General features: G+C 43.9%; 1 long non-coding RNA gene across 1 annotated transcript; it reads left to right on the top strand.

Annotated features, from left to right (window-relative positions):
* The first annotated feature begins 9,519 nt into the window (after positions 1–9,519).
* Positions 9,520–13,205, top strand: LOC311120992. The gene is made up of 3 exons (XR_014612217.1): positions 9,520–9,829; positions 12,825–12,911; positions 13,129–13,205. It is a non-coding gene; the product is annotated as an uncharacterized lncRNA (long non-coding RNA).
* The last annotated feature ends 9,111 nt before the right edge of the window (positions 13,206–22,316 follow it).

Genomic DNA, 22,316 nt, shown 5'->3' with positions numbered 1-22,316 from the left:
CAAACTCTCAATTTCTAAGCTGTCGACTCTTTGTATGCTGCAGTGACTGACAGCTGAACGTCTGTTTTGGAAGAAGAGTGAGCGTCATGCTAATGCTAATGCTAATGCCCTGTCTGAACACACAGCTAATGCTACAATACAACACACACACACACACAGGCACAGCTGGAGGTGTCTTCAGCGCTGTAAAGCTGACTGGAACTCAGACACCCCTTTCTCTCTTTCTCCTGTAACAACCCTTTCTCTCTTTCTCCCCCTCACTTCTTCTCTGTCTCTCTCTTTCCAGGCTGCTTCCTTATTCCTCACAAACGAAAAGAACAGAGAGAGGAGATGAAAGAAAGAGAAGAGGAGGAGGGGAAAATAGCAAAACAACTTTTCTCTGTCTTTGCAGAATTCTCTTTCTACCTATGATCCCTCCCTCTCTCTCTCTCTCTCTCTCTCTCTCTCTCTCTCTCTCCCTTCTCTCTCCTTTTGCATCTGTCCAAAGATGATTCTTACCTTTCAAGCAGAGCATTGTGGCGTCCTTCTCAGCAGGAGAGAGTGTAAGTCTATCCCCAACAAAGAACAAGTCTTCACTCACTGCACAGGTTCAAACACTGACACACTCCCCCACCCCCACTCTCTCTCTCAACACACTCCCACTCTCTCTCAAAACAGTCCCACTCTCTCTCAAAACACTCCCACTCTCTCAAAACACACCCACTCTCTCTCAAAACACTCCCACTCTCTCTCAACACACTCCCACTCTCTCTCAACACACTCCCACTCTCTCTCAAAACACTCCCACTCTCTCTCAAAACACTCCCACTCTCTCTCAAAACACTCCCACTTTCTCAAAACACTCCCACTCTCTCTCAAAACACTCCCACTCTCTCTCAAAACACTCCCACTCTCTCTCAAAACACTCCCACTCTCTCAAAACACTCCCACTCTCTCTCAAAACACTCCCACTCTCTCTCAACACACTCCCACTCTCTCTCAACACACTCCCACTCTCTCTCAAAACACTCCCACCCTCTCTCAAAACACTCCCACTCTCTCTCAAAACACTCCCACTTTCTCAAAACACTCCCACTCTCTCTCAAAACACTCCCACTTTCTCTCAAAACACTCCCACTCTCTCAAAACACACCCACTCTCTCTCAAAACACTCCCACTCTCTCTCAACACACTCCCACTCTCTCTCAACACACTCCCACTCTCTCTCAACACACTCCCACTCTCTCTCAAAACACTCCCACTCTCTCTCAAAACACTCCCACTTTCTCAAAACACTCCCACTCTCTCTCAAAACACTCCCACTCTCTCTCAAAACACTCCCACTCTCTCTCAAAACACTCCCACTCTCTCTCAAAACACTCCCACTCTCTCTCAACACACTCCCACTCTCTCTCAACACACTCCCACTCTCTCTCAAAACACTCCCACTCTCTCTCAAAACACTCCCACTCTCTCTCAAAACACTCCCACTTTCTCAAAACACTCCCACTCTCTCTCAAAACACTCCCACTTTCTCTCAAAACACTCCCACTCTCTCTCAAAATACTCCCACTTTCTCTCACAACACTCCCAAACTCTCCAACTTTTTCTCTCTTTCTCACTCCCTCCCTCCCACTCCCTCCCACTCCCTCCCTCCTGCGACATCGCCGACATCTTCAGACATGGATGGACGTTAAAAAAAAACCTGGCTGATGTTTGGGGCAAATCCAACACAACAAATCACTGACTACCACTCTTCATATTTTCAAGCATGGTGGTGGCTGCATCATGTTATGGGAATGCTTGTGATCGGCAAGGACCAGGGAGTTTTTTCAGGATTAAAATAAACAGAACAGAGCTAGAGGAAAACCTGGTTCAGTCTGCTTTCCAACAGACACTGGGAGACAAATTCACCTTTCAGCAGGACAATAACCTAAAACCCAAGTTGCTTACCAAAATGACATTGAATGTTCCTGAATGGTCCAGTTACAGTTTTAACTTAAATCGGCTTGAAAATCTATGGCTGTCCAGCGATGATCAACAACAAACTTTACAGAGATTGAAGAATTTTACAAATAATAATGTGCAAATATTGTACAATCCAGGTGTCTTAGAGACTTAACCAGAAATACTCACAGCTGTGATTGCTGCCAAAGGTGATTATATCATGTAATTGACTCAGGGATGTGAATACTTCTATGAATTAGATATTTCTGTAAACATGTTTTCACTTTGTCATTATGGGGTATTGTGTGTAGATGGGTGAGGAAAATATGTATTTAATCCATTTTAGAATAAGGCTCCATTTTTTATTCAGGCTGTAACACAACAAATTGTGGAACAAGTCAAAGAGAATGAATACGTTCTGAAGGCGCTGTGGCCTATTTAAAACAGAAGAATTATACACTGCCTTTAAAGGCCTTTTCAATAGCCTAGTGAATGTAATCTTGCTTATTGACTACGTTTGGCATGTCCATGTCCAGACTGCAATTTACAGTAGGCCTAGCCCCTATATCAGGGTGAATGCTATCGCCTATGTTTAACTTTGTATTTCCATATTGAAGCAATGCAATTAAAACAATGTGGACTGCAAACATGTTCAACGTATTTAGCAAACATGGGTCAGGCTATTTAACGAGCTAGGATATAACGGACTAACATTCCAGTTGATGAGAATCCAGTAGGATAAACGTCTTTAAATACACAAATTGAATCAATCACATATTTAGCCATGGGAGCACGTTCTGATTGACCAGTGACGGGCAATGCCTCGACACACCCAAGACTTGTTTACTCATCAAAATCCAGCCCTTTCGCGCCACCCCTAGCTACTGAGGCAATAATTCCAGTTGTGAAAATAGCAACAAAAAAACACATCCCCAAACCTATAACACTACCGCCAGCGCTAAGATTTACCAAAGCGTTAGGTTTGTTCAAATAGAGCCCTAGATCTTAGCTTAGGTGCACTACTTTTTAAAAGTACAATCATGGTATTTTTTCAAAACATTTTCTTCTAACAGTGCAACTCCAACTTAGAAGGCAAGGTGGCGGTACTACCATATTGCTTATAACTAACTATCAATTCGTTTTTGGATCTAGATAAAGTCCATGCAGGGGATAAGGACTAGTGAATCATCTGGTTGACTCTGATTCATGTTAGAGTTGCAATGAAGGGCCTGACAGAGCAGCTGGTCACCAGGAGGCCCGTGGCTAATGTATGTGTATTTCAGTGTATTGAGTGTCATGTGATATTATATTTGGTTTCTCTTAATAATATTAGATCACCACCATGTCCTCGGTTTATCTGGAATGATGCCACTGGTCTCTGTCCCCTCCCATCTCCATGCAGGAAATAGAAAAAATCGGTTCCCTAGATCCAGCGTGCATGGTAGGCAGAGATTATTGCACCTTCTGACCAATAAAATGCTTTAAAAATGCAATCCTCCCCCTACTTGTCATGCTGGGCAAGCTACATAGGCACATAAAAACACTGAAGTATACCTCACATAGCCACAGGTTCCAGACAGACACACAGTAACAGGTTCCATACAGACAGACAGCAGTAACAGGTTCCAGACAGACCGCAGTAACAGGTTCCAGACAGACAGCAGTAACAGGTTCCAGACAGACAGCAGTAACAGGTTCCAGACAGACAGCAGTAACAGGTTCCAGACAGACAGCAGTAACAGGTTCCAGACAGACAGACAGCAGTAACAGGTTCCAGACAGACAGCAGTAACAGGTTCCAGACAGACAGCAGTAACAGGTTACAGACAGACAGCAGTAACAGGTTACAGACAGACAGCAGTAACAGGTTCCAGACAGACAGACAGCTAACAGGTTCCAGACAGACAGCAGTAACAGGTTCCAGACAGACAGCAGTAACAGGTTCCAGACAGACAGCAGTAACAGATTCCAGACAGACAGCAGTAACAGGTTACAGACAGACAGCAGTAACAGGTTACAGACAGACCGCAGTAACAGGTTACAGACAGACAGCAGTAACAGGTTCCAGACAGACAGCAGTAACAGGTTACAGACAGACCGCAGTAACAGGTTACAGACAGACAGCAGTAACAGGTTCCAGACAGACAGCAGTAACAGGTTCCATACAGACAGCAGTAACAGGTTCCAGACAGACAGCTGTAACAGGTTCCAGACAGACAGCAGTAACAGGTTCCAGACAGACAGCAGTAACAGGTTCCAGACAGACAGCAGTAACAGGTTCCAGACAGACAGCAGTAACAGGTTCCAGACAGACAGCAGTAACAGGTTCCAGACAGACAGCAGTAACAGGTTCCAGACAGACACACAGTAACAGGTTCCATACAGACAGCAGTAACAGGTTCCAGACAGACAGCAGTAACAGGTTCCAGACAGACAGCAGTAACAGGTTCCAGACAGACAGCAGTAACAGGTTCCAGACAGACAGCAGTAACAGGTTCCAGACAGACAGCAGTAACAGGTTCCAGACAGACAGCAGTAACAGGTTCCAGACAGACAGCAGTAACAGGTTCTGATGAGTAATGACCCTACAATTGATGAGTAAAACCATAGTGAAACAGAGCAAAACGTCTGTCAGCTCAACTGGTTTTAAGTATGCTCCCTCTAATTCTCCCATTTCACACTCACTCTGTCTCTCTTTCTCCCCCCTCCCGGAGGACCTGAGCCCTAGGACCATGCCTCAGGATTACCTGGCCTGATGACTCCTGGCTGGTTGTGCTACTGATCCAGTTTCTGCTGTTATGCCTGTGACTATGGAACCTTGACCTGTTCACCAGACGTGCTACCTTGTCCCGGACCTGCTGTTTTTGACCCTCTCCCTCTTCCTCTCTGTCTCTGTCTCTGTCTCTGTCTCTGTCTCTGTCTCTGTCTCTGTCTCTGTCTCTGTCTCTGTCTGTCTCTCTCTGTCTCGCTCTCTCTCTCTCTCTCTCTCTCTCTCTCTCTCTCTCTCTCTCTCTCTCTCCCTCTCTACCTCACCTGCTATCTCGACCTCCGAATGCTCGACTATGACAAGCCAACTGACATCTACTCCTGAGGTGCTGACCTGTTGCACCCTCTACAACCACTGTGATTATTATTTGACCCTGCTGGTCATCTATGAACGTTTGAACATCTTGAAGAACGATCTGGCCTTAATGGCCATGAACTCTTATAATCTCAACCCAGCTCAGCCAGGAGAGGACTGGCCACCCCTCAGAGCCTGGTTCCTCTCTAGGTTTCTTCCTAGGTTCCTGCCTTTCTAGGGAGTTTTTCCTAGCCACCGTGCTTCTACATTTGCATTGCTTACTCTCTGGGCTTTTAGGCTGGATTTCTGTATAAGCACTTTGTGACATCTGCTGATGTAAAAAGGGCTTTATAAATAAATGTGATTTGATTTGATTCCCAGTATAGAGTTCAATGGGGGGGGTCAGTATAGAGTTGAATGGGGGATGGAGGTATTACCTGTATAGAATTGAATGGCTAGGTGGAGGTATTCTTGGTATAGAGTTGAATTGGGAGTAGAGGTATTCCCAGTATAGGATTGAATGGGGGGTAGAGCTTTTCCCAGTATAGAGTTGAGTCGGGGTGGAGGTATTCTCAGCATAGGATTTAATGGGGGGTGGAGGTATTCCCAGTAAAGAGTTGAGTCGGGGTGGAGGTATTCCCAGGAAAGAGTTGAATGGGGGTGTAGGTATTCCCAGTAAAGAGTTGAATGGGGGTGTAGGTATTCCCAGTAAAGAGTTGAATGGGGGTGGAGGTATTCACAGTAAAGAGTTGAATGGGGGTGTAGGTATTCCCAGTAAAGAGTTGAATGGGGGTGGAGGTATTCCCAGTAAAGAGTTGAATGGGGGTGGAGGTATTCACAGTAAAGAGTTGAATGGGGGTGGAGGTATTCACAGTAAAGAGTTGAATGGGGGTGTAGGTATTCACAGTTTAGGGTTTAATGGGGGGGGGGGGGGGGGGGGGGTAACAACTGGTGCACCTACCATACCCCGTTCAAAGGCACTTAAATATTTTGTCTTGCCCGTTCACCCTCTGAATGGCACACACACAATCCATGCCTCAATTTTCTCAAGGCTTAAAAATCATTATTTAACCTGTCTCCTACTCCTACCCTTCATCTACACAGACATCAATAGGGGACCATAGCTTTCACCTGGATTCACCTGGTCAGTCTATGTCATGGAAAGAGCAGGTGTTCTCAACGTTTTGTCCACTCTAACATGCTGACATGGGCTCACCATTACCAATGACACGGGAGAGCATATTTTCACCAAGTCTAATGCCTGTCAATTTGCACGTGTATTATTGAAAACACATATCACGGTACCACTAGGTGGTGTTCATTCAGCAGTTTGCCCACGAACGGCTAAATGAACACTGTCTTGAGTTTGCTTTCCTCACATGGAGCAGCAGATTTCTCCACAGATAAATCCCACCATAATAAAGTACAGATTTCATCCAACGTTTCTGATCCTTTAAATCTGTGTTCAGTCTCATCTCCTTCTCTTCGGGCATAACTGGCCAGTATTCCATGGCTGTCAGACAACTTACCCCAAGACAAATTCCAAAATGGACGAACATATGACTTTGACTCTAATCCACAGGATGTCAAGACTCAGCTGTCCCAAACCATACCGATATTCAGCAATAACATACTGATTGCAGACAGACCTTACTTTAACAAAGGGGGAAAAAAGCATACGGAGTACAGTCTCCTATCCCGTAGACCTAGAAGACACAACAGTGTCATCGGTGACCTGCTGACAGCAGCCACTACTGCAACTAATGAATGTCTATTACTCTCCCTGCCTGGACCGATGCATGAATTCGACTTCCTTAACGTATTTAATGGCTTTGACAATAACTGGAAGGCCTTCGTTTTCACCAAAGTATATGACCCTACAATGAACCGCAATTATGACCTAAAAATAACCGTTAAACCCACTAAACAGCAGGTGTTTGAATCCTTCAGAACTGTCAGTCTATTCATATCTACAGTATATATCTTTGTACAAACACAGAGTGCTTTGACTGTATGGCAATTCATTTGAATCCCTGTCTAGATGAATACTGACAGTGACTTCCTTCAGGTCAAGCTGAGCTAAAGAAACCTAACTGGCCTCCTGTATCTGTAGTGCAAAGAAAGGACTGCCTCCTCGACTCTCTACACTTCTCTACAATCTCACTTTCTCTCTCTTTTACCCTCGGGCCTCTTTCTCTTAAGTTCCTCTGACCTTCTAGCCAACCCCCCTCTCTCTCTATCCCATCTTCTCTGGCTCTTACCTCTCCCTCTATTACAGACCCATGTCTCTGTCTACATCATTGACCATCAGCTGTTAGCTGTTGAGTGTGGTTTAGTGATACGCTGCAGGTTTCAAATAAAATACATTTGTTTAAATTGTGTGCAGTGTACCAGGTGGATATTGATGCATTCTTTCATTCACTTCTAGTTTTTGGAATGCCAGGTGTGTCCATGTTTAGTTCTGTTGAAAAAAAGAAAAGAAAAAGGAAGCAGCTATCTGAAGGCCCAGTGCCCATCGAGTATGGGGAACTCTGACCCAGTGTCCATTGGGTATGGGGAACTGACCCAGGGTATGGGGAACTGACCCAGGGTATGGGGAACTGACCCAGGGTATGGGGAACTGACCCAGGGTGTGGGGAACTGACCCAGGGTATGGGGAACTGACCCAGGGTATGGGGAACTGACCCAGGGTATGGGGAACTGACCCAGGGTGTGGGGAACTGACCCAGGGTATGGGGAACTGACCCAGGGTATGGGGAACTGACCCAGGGTATGGGGAACTGACCCAGGGTATGGGGAACTCTGGTGCCTCAAAGCCAGAGCAGGGGGTGAGTTAGTGCCACAACAAACACAACACATGTTAACAGAATATTATATAAATAATAAGAGTGAATAATAGTGCTTTGAAGGCGTTCAGAAATGAATGTCGAACACGCCCATATCTGAGCGTGTGGGAGAAAATGAAATACAATTCCTCACCAATGGCGGGCAGACTTTGGCCATTCATTCCTCCACGGACCAATAGGTTTATTGTTTATTTCACTTTTGTTTACTATCTACTCCACTTGCTTTGGCAATGTTAACATACGTTTCCCATGACAATAAAGCCCTTAAAATGAATTTAATTGAGAGAAAGAGTGAGAGAGAGAGAGAGAGAGAGAGAGAGACAGAGAGAGAGAGAGAGAGAGAGAGAGAGAGAGAGAGAGAGAGAGAGAGAGAGAGAGAGAGAGAGAGAGAGAGAGAGAGAATATATTATAATTCCCCAACAGTCGAGGGCGCACTTCGCCCATTCAATCCTACACAGCAGACCGACAGGTTCAGCTGTTGACAACAGAGTCTCTTTGTTCGGAAGCGGCGCCCTACGCAGGCCGGTGGCATTGTAGCCCCGCCCATGACACTCACGCCACAGACACCAGTTACAGTATCAAATACAGACCAGCATTGATTAGAACAGCCATCTCGGAAACACCCTACACTTTACTGTGTGATTCTTCCATAAAAAAACGAAACCGCATTTGACAGATTGCTGCATAGAAAACATGGACATAACACTGCCTATTAATAAGACATGAAGGTTCATACATGCCTAATATACCTACTAGGCCTAGCCTACCTGTTTGTTAGCCTACCTGTTTGTTGACCTAGCCTACCTGTTTGTTGACCTAGCCTACCTGTTTGTTGACCTAGCCCACCTGTTTGTTAGCCTACCTGTTTGTTGACCTAGCCCACCTGTTTGTTAGCCTACCTGTTTGTTGACCTAGCCTACCTGTTTGTTGAACTAGCCGACCTGTTTGTTAGCCCACCTGTTTGTTGACCTAGCCTACCTGTTTGTTGACCTAGCCCACCTGTTTGTTAGCCTACCTGTTTGTTGACCTAGCCCCACCTGTTTGTTAGCCTACCTGTTTGTTGACCTAGCCTACCTGTTTGTTAGCCTACCTGTTTGTTAACCCACCATTTTGTTAGCCTACCTGTTGGCTGAAAGTGGCAAAGGGTTAGTGGCTCAGACAGTGGCCAGATGGAGAATATCCACGCATGGTCTTTAGTTCATATCATTCGTTTATTGCATTTTAAAGGTCTCACCAGAACCCATGATTATTGCCTATAATGGCCTTATAATATTGACTATCACTCAGTCAATATGAATTCTCTATCTAAACAGTGTCACAAAGAATTTGCAGTTTACAATTGCATCAATTAACTTAGGCTAACTTTTCCTCTTTTGCTTGTTGAAATAGTTTCAATATCTCTTACAAAGAAGTTGAGAGTTCCTGATCTGTGAATGGTTGTCTTTACTCAGTGTATTTACTCAGTAAAACCTGTGACAGAGCAGCTAAAGGAAAACAAACGGAATTGTCTGTCCGACTGTTGCCACGTTCAAGTGCTAGTCGAAACTAGGAAATGTCTTACTTGTTAATTGGTTGAACGTGTCATGTGTATAACTACAACCAGTTAGCAAGTCGGACATTACCGAGTTTCCTAGTTCCGATGAGCACTTGAACGCGGCACGTATCCACACCCCTAAAACTTGTTCTAATTTTCTGCTTGGAGGAAGCGGCGCTTTCCTCCCCCTGTCGCTCTTTACGGCGGGCATACAAAATAACTAACAAACTATTCTGTTGTGGGAAAACTAGGCAATTGTCGTCCCAGAAGATTGAGAAATCGTTTCGGCAGAATAGCACGTTGTAACAACATAGTTGTAAGAAGAGACGCCAGAGTGGATCGTTTTGAGCTGGAGTAGCCTAGTCTGTTTTGTTTACATTGGGATTGTTTTGATGCGGGGTGTTTTCACGGAGACGTCTTTGCGTGGAAAACGACTATAAATGCTGAAACGATGGCAATGCAGGTAGGATAGTTTCTTCAGCGTGTCATGGTGCGCTTTATTGAATGGTAGACAACGTTAATTGAGCTTTTTTTTGTCATACAGAATATGCGCTATTGGGCAGGTTTCATTGACGTGTAGTGTAGATTGCACGGTAATAACTTTTATAACCTTAAAGAGAACATGTTTATAAACTGAACCAATGTCATACAAGATATGGATTGATGCCATGTGGATAGACAGATTAAACAACACGTATGTATGTATATATATATATATATATATATATATATATATATATATACATACATACATACACAGTTGAAGTCGGAAGTTTACATACACGTTAGCCGAATACATTTAAACTCATTTTTTCACAATTCCTGACATTTAATCCTAGTAAAAATTCCCTGTTTTAGGTCAGTTAGGATCACCACTTTATTTAAAAAATGTCAAATGTCAGAATAATAGTAGAGAGAATGATTTGTTTCAGCTTTTATTTCTTTCATCACATTCCCAGTGGGTCAGAAGTTTACATATACACTCAATTAGTATTTGGTAGCATTGCCTTTAAATTGTTTAACTTGGGTCAAATGTTTCGGGAAGCCTTCCCACAATAAGTTGTGTGAATTTTGGCCCATTCCTCCTGACAAAGCTGGTGTAACTGAGTCAGGTTTGTAGGCCTCCTTGCTCGCACATGCTTTTTCAGTTGTGCCCACACATTTTCTATAAGATTGAGGTCAGGGCTTTGTGATGGCCACTCCAATACCTTGACTTTGTTGTCCTTAAGCCATTTTGCCACAACTTTGGAATTATGCTTGGGGTCAATGTCCATTTGGAAGACCCTTTTGCGACCAAGCTTTAACTTCCTGACTGATGTCTTGATGTTGCTTCAATATATCCACATAATTTTCCTTCCTCATGATGCCATCTATTTTGTGAAGTGCACCAGTCCCTCCTGCAGCAAAGCAACCCCACAGCATGATGCTGCCACCCCAATGCTTCACGGTTGGGATGGTGTTCTTCGGCTTGAAAGCATCCCCCTTTTTCCTCCAAACATAACGATGGTCATTATGGCCAAACAGTTATATTTTTGTTTAATCAGACCAGAGGACATTTCTCCAAAAAGTACGCTCTTTGTCCCCATGTGCAGTTGCAAACCATAGTCTGGCTTTTTTATGGCGGTTTTGGAGCAGTGGCTTCTTCCTTGCTGAGCAGCCTTTCAGGTTATGTCGATAGGACTCGTTTTACTGTGGATATAGATATTTCTGTACCTGTTTCCTCCAGCATCTTCACAATGTCCTTTGCTGTTGTTCTGGGATTGATTTGCACTTTTCGCATCAAAGTACGTTCATCTCTAGGAGACAGAACGCGTCTCCTTCCTGAGTGGTATGACAGCTGCGTGGTCCCATGGTGTTTATACTTGCATACTATTGTTTGTACAGATGAACGTGGTACCTTCAGGCATTTGGAAATTGCTCCCAAGGATGAACCAGACTTGTGGAGGTCTACAATTTTTTTTCTGAGGTCTTGGCTGATTTCTTTTGATTTTCCCATGATGTCAAGCAAAGAGGCACTGAGTTTGAAGGTAGGCCTTGAAATAAATTCACAGGTACACCTCCAATTGACTCAAATTATGTCAATTAGCCTATCATAAGCTTCTAAAGCCATGACATCATTTTCTGGAATTTTCCAAGCTGTTTAAAGGCACAGTCAACTTTGTGTATGTAAACTTCTGACCCACTGGAATTGTGATACAGTGAATTATAAATGAAATAATCTGTCTGTAAACAATTGTTTGAAAAATTACTTGTGTCATGCACAAAGTAGATGTCCTAACCGACTTGCCAAAACTATAGTTTGTTAACAAGAAATTTGTGGAGTGGTTGAAAAACGAGTTTTAATGACTCCAACCTAAGTGTGTGTAAACTTCCGACTTCAACTGTATTTACATGTTTAGCTTTCAGTCTACTGTGAACTGCTTTCTGTAGGTTTTAGGAAACCGTTTTAGAGAGGGAGGCAGAGTGCGTTTTGTGTTTGACACAGTGTGTGTCTCCCAATGGTGTGTATTCTGTACTGTCAGTGCCCTCAGGGAGAACAACACTCAGTCCGACAGTACCATTCAGAGTGGTCCTGAGGTCATCACTGTGTGCTATGACTCAGTCCGACAGTACCATTCAGAGTGGTCCTGAGGTCATCACTGTGTGCTATGACTCAGTCCGACAGTACCATTCAGAGTGGTCCTGAGGTCATCACTGTGTGCTATGACTAGGTCCGACAGTACCATTCAGAGTGGTCCTGAGGTCATCACTGTGTGCTATGACTAGGTCCGACAGTACCATTCAGAGTGGTCCTGAGGTCATCACTGTGTGCTATGACTAGGTCCGACAGTACCATTCAGAGTGGTCCTGAGGTCATCACTGTGTGCTATGACTAGGTCCGACAGTACCATTCAGAGTGGTCCTGAGGTCATCACTGTGTGCTATGACTAGGTCCGACAGTACCATTCAGAGTGGTCCTGAGGTCATCACTGTGTGCTATGACTAGGTCCGACAGTACCATTCAGAGTGGTCCTGAGGTCATCACTGTGTGCTATGACTAGGTCCGACAGTACCATTCAGAGTGGTCCTGAGGTCATCACTGTGTGCTATGACTCAGTCCGACAGTACCATTCAGAGTGGTCCTGAGGTCATCACTGTGTGCTATGACTCAGTCCGACAGTACCATTCAGAGTGGTCCTGAGGTCATCACTGTGTGCTATGACTACGTCCGACAGTACCATTCAGAGTGGTCCTGAGGTCATCACTGTGTGCTATGACTAGGTCCGACAGTACCATTCAGAGTGGTCCTGAGGTCATCACTGTGTGCTATGACTCAGTCCGACAGTACCATTCAGAGTGGTCCTGAGGTCATCACTGTGTGCTATGACTACGTCCGACAGTACCATTCAGAGTGGTCCTGAGGTCATCACTGTGTGTGTGTGTCCATCAGATAGCCTGAGCCTTCCTCTCTGTTTCAGGCCAATGTGATTTACGACTTCAGTGCTGAACCAGGAAACAACGAGTTGACAGTCAGAGAAGGAGAGACCGTCACCATCCTCAACCAGGTACACAAAGGGCTTTTATTTTCTGGCCATAGTCACCTGAAGTACTACAGCGTTACACTTCACACTTTCCTGTCCAGGCTCTGATGAATAACTCTCTCTCTCTCTCTCTCCCTTCTCTCTTCCTCTCTCCCTCTCTCTCTCCCTTCTCTCTTCCTCTCTCCCCTCCCTCTCCCTTCTCTCTTCCTCTCTCTCTCTCTCTCTCCCTCTCTCTTTGTAGATTGTTGGTGGAGGATGGATAGAGGCTCAGAACTCCAGAGGAGAAAGTGGGCTGGTGCCGGAAGACTATTTACAGGTGTGTGTGTCTATGTTCATTACGGATTACACACCATAACAGTGTGAATGACGGTTTTGAACAATCTATATCAAATAAAAATCTTATTGGTCATGTACACATATTTTGCAGATTTTATCGTGGGTGTAGCAAAATGCTTGTGTTTCTAGCTCCAACAGTGTAGTAATACCTAGCTAAATGCTTGTGTTTCTAGCTCCAACAGTGCAGTAATACCTAGCTAAATGCTTGTGTTTCTAGCTCCAACAGTGTAGTAATACCTAGCTAAATGCTTGTGTTTCTAGCTCCAACAGTGCAGTAATACCTACAGTGGGGAAAACAAGTATTTAGTCAGCAACCAATTGTGCAAGTTCTCCCACTTAAAAAGATGAGAGAGGCCTGTAATTTTCATCATAGGTACACGTCAACTATGACAGACAAAATGAGAAGAAAAAAAATCCAGAAAATCACATTGTAGGATTTTTAATGAATTTATTTGCAAATTATGGTGGAAAATAAGTATTTGGTCAATAACAAAAGTTTCTCAATACTTTGTTATATACCCTTTGTTGGCAATGACACAGGTCAAACGTTTTCTGTAAGTCTTCACAAGGTTTTCACACACTGTTGCTGGTATTTTGGCCCATTCCTCCATGCAGATCTCCTCTAGAGCAGTGATGTTTTGGGGCTGTCGCTGGGCAACACGGACTTTCAACTCCCTCCAAAGATTTTCTATGGGGTTGAGATCTGCAGACTGGCTAGGCCACTCCAGGACCTTGAAATGCTTCTTATGAAGCCACTCCTTCGTTGCCCGGGCGGTGTGTTTGGGATCATTGTCATGCTGAAAGACCCAGCCACGTTTCATATTCAATGCCCTTGCTGATGGAAGGAGGTTTTCACTCAAAATCTCACGATACATGGCCCCGTTCATTCTTTCCTTTACACGGATCAGTCGTCCTGGTCCCTTTGCAGAAAAACAGCCCCAAAGCATGATGTTTCCACCCCCATGCTTCACAGTAGGTATGGTGTTCTTTGGATGCAACTCAGCATTCTTTGTCCTCCAAACACGACGAGTTGAGTTTATACCAAAAAGTTCTATTTTGGTTTCATCTGACCATATGACATTCTTCCAATCCTCTTCTGGATCATCCAAATGCACTCTAGCAAACTTCAGACGGGCCTGGACATGTACTGGCTTAAGCAGGGGGACACGTCTGGCACTGCAGGATTTGAGTCCCTGGCGGCGTAGTGTGTTACTGATGGTAGGCTTTGTTACTTTGGTCCCAGCTCTCTGCAGGTCATTCACTAGGTCCCCCCGTGTGTTTCTGGGATTTTTGCTCACCGTTCTTGTGATCATTTTGACCCCACGGGGTGAGATCTTGCATGGAGCCCCAGATCGAGGGAGATTATCAGTGGTCTTGTATGTCTTCCATTTCCTAATAATTGCTCCCACAGTTGATTTCTTCAAACCAAGCTGCTTACCTATTGCAGATTCAGTCTTCCCAGCCTGGTGCAGGTCTACAATTGTGTTTCTGTTGTCCTTTGACAGCTCTTTGGTCTTGGCCATAGTGGAGTTTGGAGTGTGACTGTTTGAGGTTGTGGACAGGTGTCTTTTATACTGATAACAAGTTCAAACAGGTGCCATTAATGCAGGTAACGAGTGGAGGACAGAGGAGCCTCTTATAGAAGAAGTTACAGGTCTGTGAGAGCCAGAAATCTTGCTTGTTTGTAGGTGACCAAATACTTATTTTCCACCATAATTTGCAAATAAATTCATAAAAAATCCTACGATGTGATTTTCTGGAAAAAAAAATCTCAATATGTCTGTCATAGTTGACGTGTACCTATGATGAAAATTACAGGCCTCTCTCATCTTTTTAAGTGGGAGAACTTGCACAATTGGTGGCTGACTAAATACTTTTTTCCCCCACTGTAGCTAAATGCTTGTGTTTCTAGATTCCAACAGTGCAGTAATACCTAACACATGGGTCGGCAACCTTTTTTGTGTGGAGTGCCAATTTACAATTCATAATTTCTAACGATCTGCGTGTGCCAGTTATGATTTTCATATGTGCATTACATCTAATTGTGTCTATGGAATATCTAATTGCCCACAAACAGAAGAATTCAATAGCTCGATAAACAGAGGCTTCGTCCATTAGCACCACGGGCTTGATCTTGGAACACAGATTCTCTTGGTGAATGATACAGTGACATTTAACCATGGTGTGGCCAAACGTATCTTCAATCAGCTTTGCGAATTTCCCCACCATAGCGGGGGCACCGTCAGTTGTAATAGCGAATATGTTTTTAATATCGACATCTCTCTCCTCAAAATGATCTGTGAAGGCTTTTGCTACATCTTCCCTTTTAGTAGTACCATGCAATGGGTTTTAGACAAGGCAGCTCCTCACGTACCTGCTCTGAGTCACAGTATCTTGCAACAACTGCCAGACGTGGAATGTCATTCACATCCACACCCTCATCAAGAGCCACACAGGTGCATCTTTTAACGCTACAGTTTGCTGCGCCTTTACATTTTCAACCATCTCGTTAACGCGCCTTTTCAACAGTTCTGGCAGACACAGGCTTTTATCTTTTGAGATGTCTTTGTTAGGCAATCCATCAAATAAAGCCTAAGAACTACTAAGGAAAGCCTCCTTGATTTGTTCCCCATTCGGGTAAATGGTTTTCCATGTTTAGAAATGCACTGTCTGTAGTTAGCTTTTTGACTGCATGTACTGAAGGAAACACGCTGCTGTGCTTTTCAGACCTGGACACGGCCCTGTTGATTCCTTCAGCCTTCTCCTTCTCCTCCTTCCGTCCGCCTCATCCTTGAAGTTTTTCTCATGTCTCGTTTCAAAATGGCGGCGTACACTTGAAGTCCGACAAACAACAGTTTTACAACAGAGAGCGCAAGCAGACCGGTCCTTCAGTAAAACGAATCCATATTCCTTCGTCCAAGAGGCAATTAAATGAGCGGACATCTGCCTTATTTTTCTTTGCTGATGACATTTTGCGGCCTGAACTTTTTTAAATAACAAAAGAAGGTTTGCTAGCTGCGATGAAAACGAATCTCTCATCTTCAGTGCTGCCTTGTTTTTTTTTTATTTGGCGGGAGAGGCGGGTCATCTTGCGCTGAACTAATAATATGAAACTCCTGCAAAATCATGAAAGCCCATTAGCTAAGGATTAACACACCTTGGGAACTACAACATTGCAGTGAATACATATACATTTTAGTCATTTAGCAGACGCTCTTATCCAGAGCGACTTACAGTTAGTGAGTGCATACATTTTTTTTAGTTTTCATACTGGCCCCCCGTGGGAATCAAACCCACAACCCTGGCGTTGCAAACGCCATGCTCTACCAACTGAGCTACATCCCTGCCGGCCATTCCCTCCCCTACCCTGGACGACGCTGGGCCAATTGTGCGCCGCCCCATGGGTCTCCCGGTCGCGGCCAGCTACGACAGAGCCTGGATTCGAACCAGGATCTCTAGTGGCACAGCTAGCACTGCGATGCAGTGCCTTAGACCACTGCGCCACTCGGAATACCAATGCAATTTCGAAACCAATGCAATTTCAATTATTTTCTAGTTTTTTTTTTTTTTTTTTTTTTATTAACTGGCAAAAAATATTTAATAAACGTCAAGCCAAGTCTTTAAAAAAAAATAATAATAATAATAAAAAAAAAAAATATATATATATATATAATTTTTTGGGGGGTGGTGTGCCATGGCAAATAGCCTTGCGTGCCAAAGGTGGCACGCGTGCCTTAGGTTGGCGAACCCTGACCTAACAATACAAAACAATACACGCATATCCAAAACATTATAAGAAAGGAATTAAGAAATATTCGAATGAGCAATGTCAGAGTCCAGAATATAAATATATATGATGGTGTGTATAGACATTATGGACAGTATATGAATAGAAAAGGTGTGTACAGCAGTAGTTATATAGGATGAGCCTTGACTAGAATACAGTATATACAGTTGAAGTGGGTAAAACTGTATGTAAACATTATTAAAGTGACCAGTGTTCAATGACTATGTACACTAGCGTTCAAAAGTTTAGGGTCAATTAGAAATGTCCTTGTTTTCGAAAGAAAAGCATTTTTTTTTTGCCCATTAAAATAACATCAAATTGATCAGAAATACAGTGTAGACATTGTGAATGTTGTAAATGGCTATTGTAGCTGGAAACGGCTGATTTCTAATGGAACACCTACATAGGCATACAGAGGCCCATTCTCAGCAACCATCAGTCCTGTGTTCCAATGGCACGTTGTGTTTGCTAATCCAAGTTTATCATTTAAAAATGCTAATTGATCATTAGAAAACCCTTTTGCAATTATGTTAGCACAGCTGAAAACTGTTGTGCTGATTTAAGAACCAATAAAACTGGCCTTCTTGAGACTAGTTGAGTATATGGAGCATCAGCAATTGTGGGTTTGATTACAGGCTCAAAATGCCCAGAAACAAATAAATTTCTTCTGAAACTCATCAGTCTATTCTTGTTCTGAGAAATGAAGGCTATTCCATGCGAGAAATTGCCAAGAAACTGAAGATATCGTACAACGCTGTGTACTACTCCCTTCACAGAACAGCGCAAACTGGCTCTAACCAGAATAGAAAGAGGACTGGGAGGCCCCGGTGCACAAATGAGCAAGAGGACAAATACATTAGAGTGTCTAGTTTGAGAAACAGACGCCTCACAGGTCCTCAACTGGCAGCTTCATTAAATAGTACCCGCAAAACACCAGTCTCAACGTCAACAGTGAAGAGGCGACTCCGGGATGCTGACCTTCTAGGCAGAGTTGCAAAGAAAAAGTCCAGTATCTGTGTTCTTTTGCCCATCTTAATCTTTTCTTTTTATTGGCCAGTCAGAGATATGGCTTTTTCTTTGCAACTCTGCCTAGGTCAGCATCCCGGAGTCGCCTCTTCACAGTTGAAGAGTTTCTCCCATTCTTCTCTGCAGATCCTCTCAAGCTCTGTCAGGTTGGATGGGGAGCGTCGCTGCACAGCTATTTTCAGGTCTCTCCAGAGATCGGGTTCAAGTCCGGGCTCTGGCTGGGCCACTCAAGGACATTCAGAGACTTGTCCCGAAGCCACTCCTGCATTGTCTTGGCTGTGTGCTTAGGGTCGTTGTCCTGTTGGAAGGTGAACCTTCACCCCATTCTGAGGTCCTGAGCGCTCTGGAGTATGTTTTCATCATGTATCTCTCTGTACTTTGCTCCATTCATCTTTCCCTCGATCCTGACTAGTGTCCCAGTCCCTGCCGCTGAAGAACATCCCCACAGCATGATGCTGCCACCACCATGCTTCACCGTAGGGATGGTGCCAGGTTTCCTCCAGACGTGATGCTTGGCATTCAGGCCAAAGAGTTCAATCTTGGTTTCATCAGACCTGAAAATTTTGTTTCTCATGGTCAGAGAGTCCTTTGGGTGCCTTTTGGCAAACTCCCAGTGGGCTGTCGTGCCTTTTACTGAGGAGTGGCTTCAGTCTGGCCACTCTACCATAAAGGCCTGATTGGTGGAGTGCTGCAGAGATGGTTGTCCTTCTGGAAGGTTCTCCCATCTCCACAGAGGAACTCTGGAGCTCTGTCAGAGTGACCATTGGGTTCTTGGTCACCTCCCTGACCAAGGCCCTTCTCCCCGATTGCTCAGTTTGGCCGGGCGGCCAGCTCTAGGAAGAGTCTTGGTGATTCCAAACTTCTTCCATTTAAGAATGATGGAGGCCACTGTGTTCTTGGGGACCTTCAATGCTGCAGAAATATTTTGGTACCCTTTCCCAGATCTGTGCCTCGACACAATCCTGTCTCGCAGCTCTAGGACAATTCCTTTGACCTCATGGCTTGGTTTTTGCTCTGAAATGGACTGTCAACTGTGTGACCTTATATAAACAGGTGTGTGCCTTTCCAAATCATGTCAAATCAATTGAATTTACCACAGGTGGACTCCAATCTAGTTGTAGAAACATCTCAAGGATGATCAATGGAAACAGGATTCACCTGAGCTCAATTTCGAGTCTCATAGCAAAGGTTCTGAATACTTATGTAAATCATGTATTTCTGTTTTTGAAAGCCAAGTTAACAAACAGATCACCGACCATTTCGAATCCCACCATACCTTCTCCGCTATGCAATCCGGTTTCCGAGCTGGTCATGGGTGCACCTCAGCCACGCTCAAGGTCCTAAATGATATTATCACCGCGATCGATAAGATAATACTGTGCAGCCGTCTTCATCAACCTGGCCAAGGCTTTCGACTCTGTCAACCACTGCATTCTTATTGGCAGACTAAATAGCCTTGGTTTCTCAAATGACTGCCTCGCCTGGTTCACCAACTACTTCTCAGATAGAGTTCAATGTGTCAATTCGGAGGGCCTGTTGTCTGGACCTATGGCAGTCTCTATGGGGGTGCCACAGGGTTCAATTCTTGGGTCGACTCTTTTCTCTGTGTATATTAATGATGTCGCTCTTGCTGCTGGTGACTCTCAGATCCACCTCTACGCAGACGACACCATTTTGTATACATCTGGCCCTTCATTGGACACTGTGTTAACAAACCTCCAAACGAGCTTCAATGCCATACAACACTCCTTCTGTAGCCTCCAACTGCTATTAAACACTAGTAAAACTAAATGCATGATTTTCAATCGAACGCTGCTGGCACCCGCCCACCCAACTAGAATCACTACTCTCGACGGGTCTGACCTAGAGTATGTGGACAACTACAAATACTTAGGTGTCTGGTTAGACTGTAAACTCTCCTTCCAGACTCACATTAAGCATCTCCAATCCAAAGTTAAATCTAGAATCGGCTTCCTATTTCGCAAACAAAGCCTCCTTCACTCATGCTGCCAAACATGCCTCGTAAAACTGACTATCCTACCGATCCTTGACTTCGGCGATGTAATTTACAAAATAGCTTCCAACACTCTACTCAGCAAATTGGATGTAGTCTATCACAGTGCCATCCGTTTTGTCACCAAAGCCCCATATACTACCCACCATTGTGACCTGTACGCTCTTGTTGGCTGGTCCTCACTACATATTCGTCGCCAAACCCACTGGCTCCAGGTCATCTATAAATCACTGCTAGGCAAATCTCCACCTTATCTTAGCTCATTGGTCACCATAGCAACACCCACCCGTAGTATGCGCTCCAGCAGGTATATCTCACTGGTCATCCCCAAAGCCAACACCTCCTTTGGCCGCCATTCCTTCCAGTTCTCTGCTGCCAATGACTGGAACGAACTGCAAAAATCTCTGAAGCTGGAGACTCTTATCTCCCTCACTAACTTTAAGCATCAGTTGTCAGAGCACCTTACCGATCACTGCACCTGTACACAGCCCTCCTGAAATTAGCCCACTCAACTACCTCATCCCCATATTGTTATTTATTTTGCTCATTTGCACCTCAGTATCTCTATTTGCACATCATCTTCTGCACATCTATCATTCCAGTGTTAATACTAATTGTAATTATTTTGCACTATGGCCTATTTATTGCCTTACCTCCATAACTTACTACATTTGCACGCACTGTATATACAGTGACTAACGATATAACTAACGATATATACAGTGCTATGAAAAAGTATTTGCCCCATTTTCTAATCTTCTCTACTTTTGCATATTTTTTATACTGAATGTTATCAGATCTTCAACCAAAACCTGATATTAGATAAAGGGAACATAAGTGAACAAATTACACAACAATTACATATTTATTTCATTTATTTCATAAACAAAGTTATGCTACACCCAATTCCCCTGTGTGAAAAAGTAATTGCCCCCTTACACTCGATAACAGGTTATGCCACCTTTAGCTGCAATGACTCCAACCAAAATCTTCCTATAGTTGTTGATCAGTCTCTCACGTCGCTGTGGAGGAATTTTGGCCCACTCTTCCATGCAGAACTGCTTTAACTCAGTGCCATGTGGGTTTTCAAGCATGAACTGCTCGTTTCAAGTCCTGCCACAACATCTAAATTGGGATTAGGTCTGGACTTTGACTAGGCCTGTTCTTACTGTGGAATGCAGTGTTTGGTTTTCGCCAGGCATAATGGGACCCATCTCGTCCAAAAAGTTGACTCAAGTTTGCCAAAAAGCACATGGATGATCATCAAGACTCTTGGAAGAACGTTCTATGGACAGATGATTCAAAAGTATAACTCTTTGGACGACATGGTTCCAGTAATGCCTGGCGAAAACCAAACTCTGCATTCCACAGTAAGAACATCATACCAAAGGTCAAGCATGGTGGTGGTGTGATGGTTTGGGGATGCTTTGCTGCCTCAGGACCTGGACGACTTGCCTTAATAGAAGGAACCATGAATTCTGCTCTGTATCAGAGAATTCTACAGGAGAATGTCAGTCCATCCTTCTGTGAGCTGAAGCGCAGCTGGGTCATGCAGCAAGACAATGATCCAAAACACACAATCAAGTCTACATGAAAATTGATAAAAAGCAACAAATTGGAAGTTTTGGAATGGCCTAGTCAAAGTCCAGACCTAATCCAAATTGAGATGTTGTGGCAGGACTTGAAACGAGCAGTTCATGCTTGAAAACCCACACATCACTGAGTTAAAGCAGTTCTGCATGGAAGAGTGGGCCAAAATTCCTCCACAGTGACGTGAGAGACTGATCAACAACTACAGGAAGCATTTGGTTGGAGTCATTGCAGCTAAAGGTGGCACAACCAGTTATTGAGTGTAAGGGGGCAATTACTTTTTCACACAGGGGAATTGGGTGTTGCATAACTTTGTTTATGAAATAAATATGTAATTGTTGTGTTATTTGTTCAGTTATGTTCCCTTTATCTAATATTAGGTTTTGGTTGAACTGATAACATTCAGTATCACAATATGCAAAAGTAGAGAAAATTAGAAAGGGGTCAAATACTTTTTCATAGCACTGTATATTTTCTGTTGTATTTTTGTCTTTATGTTTTGTTTTACCCCATATGTAACTCTGCGTTGTTTTTTATCGCACTACTTTGCTTTATGTTGGCCAGGTCGCAGTTGTAAATGAGAACTTGTTCTCAACTGGCTTACCTGGTTAAATAAAGGTGAATAAAAAATAAAAACAAACAGTAATGCTTTCATCCGGCAGACATGAAAATGATA

Source organism: Coregonus lavaretus (assembly GCF_964263955.1).
Source record: "Coregonus lavaretus genome assembly, contig: HAP1_SCAFFOLD_4189, whole genome shotgun sequence".
NCBI lineage: Eukaryota > Metazoa > Chordata > Actinopteri > Salmoniformes > Salmonidae > Coregonus > Coregonus lavaretus.
This window is presented reverse-complemented; position numbering and strand designations above follow the sequence as displayed.